We start from the raw sequence: 11,841 nt of genomic DNA, 5'->3' as shown, positions 1-11,841 counted from the left end.
TGATTTTCGTTGAGATGAGTTTTCAATGGAGCACGATGTTCGGGTTTGGATCGCCCCATTGGCCAGGGCTATTCAGTAGATTGTTATGTTGAGATCATGGTGTGTCTCTTACCAGACTACCCCTTGAGACTATTAGATTATCCGTTCGGCATGACGATAGGTTCTTCAGGCAGAGCATCATGAGTTAGAGGAGTTCGACTTATTACGACACTCTGACAGACCTCGTGATTTCTTCGGGCAGTTTCTGACTAGCTAGCAGAGTGTCTTTCGGGACTCATAGAGTCTCTTTCAGACCCTTCTAGCGGATTGAGATTTGCAACGGCATGCCACACTGAGGCATATTTCCCTCTCACCATCACTTTTTAACTTCGGCGTTCAGAGCCATCATCACTTTTTAGTTTCGGCGTTCAGAGCCATCATTGTGTTTTCGGTTCGGCGTTCAGAGCCATCATCGATTTTCAGATCGACATTCAGAGTCGCATCCTCGGTTTCGGCGTTCAGAGTCGTTATCACTTCTTAGTTTCGGTGTTCAGAGCCATCATCACTTTTTAGTTTCGGTGTTCAGAGCCATCACCGTGTTTTCAGTTCGGCGTTCAGAGCCATCATCGGTTTTCAGAATGACATTCAGAGTTGCACCCTCAGTTTCGGCGTTCAGAGTCGTTATCACTACTCAGTTTGACATTCAGAGTCATCATCATCACTTCTCAGTTTCGGCGTTCAGAGCCATCATCACTTTTTAGTTTCGGCGTTTAGAGCCATCACCGTGTTTTCAGTTCGGTGTTCAGAGCCATCATCGGTTTTCAGATCGACATTCAGAGTCGCATCCTTGGTTTCGGCGTTCAGAGTCGTTATCACTTCTCAGTTTGACTTTCAGAGTCATCATCATCACTTCTCAGCTTCGGCGTTCAGAGCCATCACCATTTCCCAAATAGACGTTCAGAGTCGCATTCTCGGTTTTGGCGTTCAGAGCCACTACTTATTTTCGTTTCAGCGTTCTGAAACATTTCTTACCTTCATTCAGGCGTCCAGAGACATGTTTTGCTTCGTTTCGGCTCTCAGAGCCACTACGTCTTCGTTCAGGCATTCAGAGCCATCACTTGCCTTTATTTCGGCGTTCAGAGCCATTGCATCACTCGTTCCGATGTCCAGAGCCATTAGGCACATACCCTTTCAGGCATCTTAAGTTGTTTCTTTCCTTAGTGTCGACGCTCAAAGCCATTGGTCTATTTGGCATCCAGTGCCGCTATCATCTTTTCTTTAGTTTGGATTTCAGAGCCATTATACATACCCATTCACGCATTTTGAGTCACCACGCTTTTCTCCCTGTTGACATTCAAAGTCATTTCTCCTTGGTCGTATCATCCAGGGTCACGACCCCCGACATTTGTATTCATTGGCATTGCGCATTTGATTTTCCTGATTCTAGCATTCACCCTTACTTGCCTCACCCAGTCACCTTGTGCTTATCGCTTATTCATCATCGCTTGTCCAGATTCCTGTTCATTTGCACATGACACAATCCCTTGAGTTCATGACACATGCCTTGATGGTGTTGTTAGGCACCCTACATTTGTCATTTTCATGTAGCTCAGATCGGGTAGTCTCCTTTGGACGTAGTCTTTTCCATTCTCCAGAGTGGTTCGATCGTTACTCATGTTTGATCTGGTCTTTCAAGTCACTTTTGGAGACATCTTAGAGGGAGCCCGAGTCCTTAGTACGGCTTCAGAGGCATTTGAGACATCATCTTTCTTTTAGGATCAGAGCCTTTGTGTTTGTCTGTTAGTCTTTTAAGTCGTGTTTCACTATTATCCCTATGGGGGTCTCCTTTAGTTCTTCGGTAAAGTTCACTTCATTCCACTCACTATTCACACTTGTTTTTCACTCCAGCGTTCATGTTCCTTGCACTCGTGAGCTCTACCGAAGAGGGGCATATTTGTAGACCCCCATTTAAGCATGGGTCACTTTTTCTCTATTTGTTTTTGCAGATCACATTTTTAGCCAGGTGTCACTATCCCAACGGGCCACGTGTCACATCCTTAGTGGTCATAAGGAATCAACCTCGCTTTTTGAAGTTGCGGGCAGAAAAGGTGGCTGTAGAAGGAGTGGGGCAGAAAAGGTGGTTGCAGAAGGAGTGAAGCAAAAAAAGTGGTTGCAGCAGAGATCATTGAAAAGGCAAATCCGAGATACAGAGAATGGAGGAGGAAAAAGAAGAAGGAAAAGGAAGGAGGTTTTCGAAAAAAGGGGGGAAAGGCAAATCCGAAGAATGGAGGAGTTTTTCTGGGAGTTTTGAGGGAAATAGTATGGGTTGAACTGCAGTAGGAAGCTAAGTACAGAGGATCGTAGAGTTGCTGGGAAGAGTCCAGGGCACGGAGCTGAGAAGAGAGATTTCCAGGTATGACCATTTGTTTTTTTTTGTATATTTTCCATTTTTTTTTTCATACTGTCCAGGTCTGATTGTCAGTGTTTTTTTCATGTCTGCTTGTTGGGTTGTTCTGTTTTGGTGATTACTGATTGAATATTGGAAGAGTTTGCTGTGTTTTATGCCCTATTTTGACGAGTATTTTCCATCGTAACTCATTGGATGTTGGACCCATGGATGAAACGATGAAATGGGTCCAATATGCTGGTTAAAGTCTTCATGTTCTTCTTCTTGTTGCTATCCTGTTCTCTCTATTCTCATGCAAGCGTGTCGTCATCTCATCCCCATGTTTTTTTTTCCTTTATCCACCATACCCATCGTTCATCTATACACCTCTCTCTCTAGGTCGTCATACCCATTTCCTCACTCAAGCTTGCAGGAATCAGGCATTCTCCACTGCACCCATTTTCCTCTCATTCATTCTCCATCCCACTCCCCCATTTACATGGGGTCTCACGGGTGCATGCTATCCTTCACTCTTTCGCATACCCATTAAAACCACTCACCCAAGCCTTCACATCCATACAACCCACCAAACCCGTTTTTCTCTCTAAACTTTCACCCACCTGTGGGATCCTCTCAAAAAAATGTCACGTGGCTTTCACCCCTTTGCGATGCGTGGCATGGCTCATTCCACCCGAACGGGAATCATCACTCATTCTACTCGGATGGGAATCATCACTCATTCCACTCGGACGGGAATCATCACTCATTCCACCCGGACGGGAATCATCACTCATTGCACCCGGACGGGAATCATCGCTCATTCCACCCGGACGGAAATTTTCGCTCATTCCACCCGGATATCTCACATCCGAAATTTTTCCTCGCCGACATTCTATTCGAATGTTTCACACCCGGAATTCTTCTCCACCGCCATTCCATCCGGATGTTTCACACCCGGAATTCTTCTCCGCCGCCATTCCATCCGGATGTCTCGCACCCGGAATTCTTCTCCACCGCCATTCCATCTGGATGTCTCACGTCCGGAATCCTTCTCCGCCAACATTCTACCTGAACATCTCACATCCGGAATCCTGTCCGCCGACGTTTAACCTTCCCCGGATATCTCGCATTCGGAATTCTGTCCGGCCGACGTTCCGCCTTTTTCTTCATCCTTAGAGCATTTTCTTGAGGTTCCCAAGATCCCATTTTCAATAAATTTGGCCGCCATTTTCTTTTCGGCGAGCAACTTTCGAATTTTTCATGTTTTCAAAATGATTTAAAATAAGCATGAATTTAGATTCTGTAATTCCAAATGATGGAGTTTACGGAATTAATTCATGCAAAATAAACGGAGAGACCATCTACAAACTCTTGTGCTATTAAAATCTTCATATTACTCCATTCTAAGCCTTGAATCATTAGGTTGCATCTAAGACAATCTTAGGGATCTTTAGATCTACGCAATTGAAATGTTCAAAACATTGAATCATAGATTTAGGTTCTTCGAAAAACTTTACTGGTGATATGGATGTTCCTAGTTCAATTCTAGTCTATGAAGAGGGTTGTGCAGATTTCAAAAACCTTGCAATTTTCTGCTCAATGGCCTTTTCTTAGATCTTAGCATGTAAAGATGGTGGAATTCTCTCTATATGGATAGAGGTTAGGGCTTTCTCTATAGAAGATTGAATAGTAAGACTACAAGCCCTATACCTTTAAAGGGTTCATATCGACTTACTATTGACTACTTGATGCATAAAATGTGGCATCAAGGCTTCATGGGGTGGCACCTTAGCCCCATGAGTAGCCTATAACTAATATAAGGTGAGATGGAGGCTATTGAGGGGTAACACATGGAATGACACCAACTCTGCCATAATTCAACCCTTGGAATTTTGCCATGATAGTATTTTTCCTTTGAAAAGGAACCTTCAAAAGGCAAACTCTGAGTAGAAATAAAAGTTTATGAATATTTGTGAATTAATTAAAATTCATCGTGTCTCTTTTAGAATATGTGATATTTCTTATAGAAAATTTTAAAATGGCTTAAAATGCTCTTTAAGAGCAGGGATGAGGGGATGAATTAGGTGACATAAAGAAGATAAGGTGGCATTGACATGACCATAGCTAGAGTTTTTGGTGTAAGGCCTCAGAATCAAGCAAGACATATGGGCAAGCCTTGGTAGCACCCATAAATGGGCTCTATGGCATTGGTGGTGTGTAACCTATGGTAGTAACAACATGGGGCATGCTATAGTCTTCCATCTTAAAGATAGTACAATGGTGCAATGCCTTGTGCAATAAAGAGGCTTGATAAGCCATAGACATAATGCCATGGTCCATTGCAACACTAAGACAAGCTTTGATGAGGCATGAGTATACAATAACAATGAAGCCTACTCAGATGTGATGCCTAATGCTTAGAATAGGAGCGCAATTCCTTGTCCACAAAGATGAAGAGTCATGAGCACAATTCCATGACACATTGTTGCACTAAGAAAAGGGCTTGAGCATGATGGCACGGTGTTATAGTAACAAAAAGATGAAGCACACATGTGCGTGGTTGACATGTCCAAGTTAGCAACAAAGACAATGAGCTAAGGGAAGGATTGACACCAAGAGATGTTGTGAGGAGTGTGTGCCAAGAGAGGGCTTGGCATGCACATGAGCTACATAGTGAAGTATGTAACATGTTGCCTAAAGATGATATAACAAGTTGATTGAACGCATGAGTTGATTCCAATACATATGTAGTCTAACTTAAGGCATAAGAAGGACATTTTGGTACTGGGGTAAACCCAACGAAGACGCATTGTACCACAAACTATGGACATGAAGGGTTGGTGCATGGACTGGAAGGTAAACGATAACAACATGAAGAGTTTCAAATGGATGATGAATATAGATCAAAAACATTTGAAAGCTTAGAGTTAGATTCAAAGTGGGATTGCAATTTGAGTTTGAGTAGGAATTTAAATTCTAATTGTAGTTATAGTTTGAGTAGGCCTAAGATTACTTATCCTTAGTCTAAGTAGAAGTGGTTGTTGCCATAACATACAAATAAGAGTTTGGGTGGGACTAATATTGTTGGTTCCTAGTCAAAATAGGAGTGGTTGGTGCCACAACTATTAGGATAGAGCCTTTAAAAGTAAGACATGATGCAACAAAATAGGACATATTTCACATTTGAATATGTTTTTTCATTGATATTGATTTGAGCATTCAACCCATGTTACTTGCATTGTACATAATTTGGGTGCATTAAGAATAGCATAAAAGATACTAGTCATGAGTAATCACCAAAAGGTTTTAACCTATGAGTGAGATTCTAATATGGTTATATTTCCTTATAAATTAGGTTAGGGTTGATGGAGATTGGTAGTGATAGGTATTATCCATAGAAACACCATGATATCTTATAGGATTGAGACAATGTGTCCCTTTAAGTGATCCAAAGGATATGTGATAATGAAATCTATGGCTATAGAACTCGTTTTGTGGAATTTGACATATACTCCTTAGAGCTAGAATATGTCAATCGATCACATAATAAGAGGATTTATAACACAAGGATTGGAGAGGTAATCTTGATGGGTTGATAACACTACCCTGTTAGGTTATAGATACTAGTTCATGGGGTGTTTGCATGCAATGAATAGTAGGTCATGGACTTGAACTTTGTCTCATTGTAACTTCATAAGATATTAAAATGCAATTGATTCTATTTAGCGGAGTGTTGAGTCAACTTTAGAATTGGATTCTAAAGGAGTTAGTATTTTCTTATGGGTCTCAATGGTCCTTACTCAAGCTCCTAGTTCATGGTGGGACATGTTCTGAGGGTATTTTGGATATATAATTCAAGTGTGCATAAGGGCATTTTTATGAATAACCTTTTTAGACTTTGCAATTCATTAATTGAAGTCCATTAGAGCTAATAAATTAATTAGAACCCAAATGAGTTAGATTAGGTGACCTAAATCCAAATTGGTCTCAAGTCACTTAAGCCAACAAGGAAGCCTATATACCTGTAGGAAATCCTAAATCACTCCATTTCATATCCTAATATTAGTTTAGGTGCATGATTTTCTTCCTAGGCTTCTAGATCCTTGGAACGGAAGTAAAAAAAAAATACAATTTTTAACACAAGGATTTAGATTAAAAATGCTTTAGAGAACTTTACCTTATATTTAGATTAAATACCATTTTTAGTTTAAAGAATTAAAGATAAAAAAACAATAATTATTGGCCTAGTTTGACATCAAGTTAAAGGAAATCTACTCTAGTCAATATTTTTATAAATCAAAAGCAATCAAATACTAACCATATTTGATTCTCTTAATTTTATAAGTTTTTCCTCTATATATTCTTGTTAAAATTTGTCATACCCCAAAACCCACTTCAAGGGCATGATGGTCATTTCACACCTCAAGCTTAAAGACTCCAAGTGGAAACGACACAAACATTCATCTTGTAACAAGAAATTACCAATTACCGAATTATTGTTCAGAGAAGTGAAACAAAATTCTAACTTATCCAAATATTAACTTTAAAACTAACATATCAATTAAAGTATTACTCTCCAACCAATTTCAAACTTAAACAATAGTTAATAGAAAGAGTTTAAGCAAATGTCTTAATAAAGCTAAATTCCTCTCCTAACCGTCACTCATCGCCCAAACTGAGGGTATCTGAAAAAAAATTATCAACAAAGGGGGATGAACTTAAAGCATAATAAGGAACATTAATACAGTTTTATGGATTAAATAGTTTTAATCATACTTACAAATAAGAGATATAGGGTACAATCATTTTCATAAAAATGTTTGAGTTCAAATATGCTAATACATTCTAAATTGTTCAACCAAACATTTTCATATATATCAAATCATTTCACATCAAATCCAAATAAAATACATTTAAAATATTTTTACTCTGGTTATTAAATAACAAATGGTGTCCAGTTAAGTGGAACTTTACAAATGGATGACTAGCCTCAAATTTGTTCATTTTAAGGTGGACGAAACCAAAACTACTAGTATTAGTAATCTCTTACCAAGCCCCTAAAGGTTGAGGTCTAAATCAATTACATTTCCTACTATAAAATGTAAAGGTCAACTATTATATTCCATTGATAAGAGCGAAAAGTCAATTATTATATCATGTTGACATGGGTCAAACAAATCAAAATCAAATTCTTTGTTTTATTTATTCAAACTTACGAAAGCATAATATTTTCATATGTTCTGTTATAAACAAAAGAAAAGTTCTAATATATTTTTCATACAAAAATATATTTGATCCATGTATAAAAGCAAAAATAACATTTACACATTTCAAATCAGATATATAAAAAAATTATTTTATTTTACAAAGTCTGTATTAATTTCCTTTACCCCAAAGGAAATCCTTAAAAACCTTGGAGAAAAATAATTCTAAAGAATTTACTCTTCACCTAATATAATATAAGAGAAATAACTATTACAATTTATCTAAAATTATAGGTTTGACAATCCTAAAAATTTTAAGTATTCAAATTAATATTTTTAATTATGAAAGATAATTTAATTAATATATTCCTTATCTAAGTAAAATTAATAAATTTCTAATTCATATAAAACCCTTTTTTTATTTGTTTTGGACACAACATAATTTAATTAAGCTACGATTTATTTCACTAATTAAATTTTATTCTATGTATTAACTTAACATCCATCATTAATATAATTATAATGTCATAAACTTAACTAACTTTGTAATTCATCTCATTTTATTTATATATTTTATTCTCTCGTTTTCATATTTTCCCCCACACACACACACACACACACACACACACACACACACACACACACACACACACACACACACACACACACACACACATATATATATATATATATTATTTATTTTTCCAACACTCTTAATTCTTTCCCACACGCGCATTCCCTTTTATTTTTTATTTTTTCCTTTTCTTTTGTTCATATTGGTCACTATGTTTTTTTAACACTTCCAAAATCACATAAACCCTATTTTATTTTTTAAATTCCGTTGCTTAGATCCATTCATCTAAAAAATTTGAATTTCTCAATTTTCATCAATAAAATAACCTATATTCATAATTTCCAATATTTTGATTTAAAAATTTCAAATAAACTAATCCTAACCTAGATCGAAATCTTCCAAAGATTTTTTTTTTCAAAGATTCAAAACTAATTAACAAATTTAAAATAATAGTTTAAGGGTTAAAATCTTACCTAGAAAATTTGGACTTCAAACCCTAGACCTCTAAACCTTCAACCTTACATTCTCAAATTATCCGATTTTTAGTTAATAGAGTTATATAAATAAAGAAGATAAGAAAGAAAGGAAAATCTAATTTATACCTAAGACTATTAATTACAAAAATAACATTTCTACCCTTATTAAAAGTATTTAACTACTTTCTTTTTACTACTTTACCCCAAAATGAATTTGGGTGTTATAGAGATACTCTTCATTTCTTTCCTTGTGTACTTCATCATATACTTTTATATAAAGTTTCATAAAAATAATAGAAATCATCTCTTCCATTACCAAATGCATCAAACCTTCTAAAATTAAAAATATTTGTTTAGAACAAATTAAAGAAAAAATTGTTGGATGTGTATTTGAAGTTTAAAAATTGTTTTTTGTTGTTAAGACAAAAAACTATTTCAATAGCAGTGGCCAAAAGGCTTATTTTGGGAATTCTTTTGTGGGCAAAAATGAAAGGAGTTAGGGTGTGTTTGGGCTTTGCATTTGGAGATGGGTATCTTGTCTTGTTTAAGAAATTAAGAGTGAGGGGGATGCTTTGGTTTAAGGGTACATAGTATGATAGCAACTAAGAAATATCATGAGAAAAATTAGTTGGATGGATAAAGATGTTTTTGAAGTTGTAAATGTATTCCTTTTTTGTAATATAAATGATGTTGGGTAAAATTGATTAAGAATGTTTGATAAAATGGTCTAAACTTTTTTTTCAAACTATTAACTATTTAATTTTATTTATCTACTATTATTAATATCATAATACATTATTAGATATAAATAAGACAGAAAAGATTTGATGGTTGTGATACAAAGTTGATAAAAAATTAAGAGCATATTTGATTGTAATTTTAAAAAGTGAAGCACAACAATTCTAATATGCGAAAGATAAGTATTTTTAAGTGTTAAAAAAATTAAAAACGTTTCTTAAAATCATTATCAAACAGACTCTAAGAGATTTAGATAACAAGAATACAAAATTATTTTAGATTAAAAAATATTTCATTAATTTATTATTTTAAGATATTTTGAATTTTAATTAATGAAAATATATTTAATATGTTTAATAATTAAAATTAAATCATCAACTAGGCTTATGAAAGTTTTCTTTTAGTTGCGTAAGGGACTTGCATAGTTTTAAAATAGTCTTGAATTAGAGTTGAAACCACGGTGGAATGCCTTCCCATGCCAGCCTTATTGGATGTGATAACAATTAAAAAAAAAAAAAAAAGCTTCGAGTGATTCACCCTTGAAGTATTTTCTACTCTCAAGTAAGAAAAGTTATGGGATGAGAATTTAAAATGTCTTCAAATCATTGTTTTTTTATTGTGTCAACAACCACAGTCATGATTGAAGGTTAAGCTTTCTGAATAAAATCATACTTATTGACAATGATTTTGGCTTTATGTTTATGAATTGTATATTTAACTTTGAAGTTAAATCAACAGTCAAAAGACTGATTTAAAAAGGAAAAAAATATAAAATAGAAAGAAAGACAGAAAAGTATGATATTGATGTTGGGAAAATATTAATTTAACAAATATTTTAGAAGAGTATCTATATATAACAATGTTTTTAAAATCAAATTGGTCATTGAATAAAAAAAAAAATTATTGATTTACAATTCATTAGTTGGATCAACAAAAAAATTATTATTTTACAATTCAGTAGTTGGATCAACAGTTGAATTGATAACATCATAAATATATTATTATATATTATTAAAATTAAAAATAATTATAAAAAAATTAAATATATATAATAAATTAAAAAATCAATAACATTTAGAAAGAAAATTTAATTATTTAATATTATTTTTTTAGCAAAAAATATATTTCCATTTTTTATTACCATATGAAGTAATAAGTTGGATGCAGCCGAGTGGTGTTTTAATTTATTTAATGATTTTGAAGTCTAGAGTTCAAATCTCTTAGGTGGGATTTTGAGATAAAAACATTAAAAGTTTAAATGGAAATTATTTAATTGAGCGCCTTTTTAATGATACAAAGGGAAAAGGGGAGGAGGGAGGTGGGCCTGTTTGAATTGGATAAAGCGGGCTGGGGGTGTCATTAAACATTTCGTCAAGAATTGGTCACAACCTGTGCCTGAACTAGACCGAAAAGCTCAACCAATTTGGTCTGATTTGGTCCGATTTTTAAAACATTGATATATATTTATCTTGATTTGAACTCAACATGCTTTTTATGAGTTTAGGTTGAGTATATATGAGTTTGGATCAAATTCATGTTAATTTGCACAATTTATTTAATAAATAAGTAGTTTTGGATTAAAAATGTGTTTGATAGTGATTTTAAAAAATGTTTCTAATATTTTTTATACTTAAATGTTAAATTTTTTTAAGTATTAAAAATATTGGAAGAGTTTTTTAAAATCATTACCAAACGGGCTCTAACTTGCATAATATGAATTTAACCTAAATTAATCCATTTAATAATATCACTTATTAACCTAATTATATCTTTAAATTATTTTATTTATATATCAACTCATTTTAAATTTACTTTTAAATAAATAGACATATATAAAGTCTAACTCAACTTGATTATTAAATAGGAAGATTTGATTATTAAATAGATTATATAATGTATTATCATTTAATAATTAGATAGTATTTAGATTAATATTTGTTATATGATTATTATTTGTGTCAGGTTTAGGTTAATCTATGTAATAGAATACCTAGATTTTGACACAACACGAACATGACCGACCAATATGAATCGATACCCCTAGTCATTTCCATGCTTGGATTAGTTATTAAAGGTACTCCAAGCCAAGCCCCTTGCACCTATTGCCACTTTTAGGCATTGCCTGTGTTACTCCTTGAATTTCCAATGCATTGTTGGTAATGGTAAATTTATAGTTTTCTCCTGGCATTTGAGAATGTTTAGGCTTGTTTGGAATTTATTCTTAATTTTTTTAAATAGTATTTTATTATTTGAAATAAAAATAGTTTTTAATAGAAAAAAATATGTTTGATAAATTTTGATCTTAAAATGATTTTATTGAGAATTTATTTTATTATAGATTGATTTATGAAAACAGATTCGAAGTGAGTCTAAGAGTTTTTAATAGTGTTCTAAGAAATAATTAAAAACACAATGAATAAATTGGAAATTTTTTTGAGCAAGTGTCTTAAATTCTTAATTGGAATATAGTTCTTTATCTAAAAG

This window comes from Vitis vinifera, chromosome 6 (genome assembly GCF_030704535.1).
Source record: "Vitis vinifera cultivar Pinot Noir 40024 chromosome 6, ASM3070453v1".
NCBI classification, from domain to species: Eukaryota; Viridiplantae; Streptophyta; class Magnoliopsida; order Vitales; family Vitaceae; genus Vitis; species Vitis vinifera.
The sequence above is the reverse complement of the archived record's forward strand: the minus strand, read 5'-3'. Positions refer to the sequence as shown.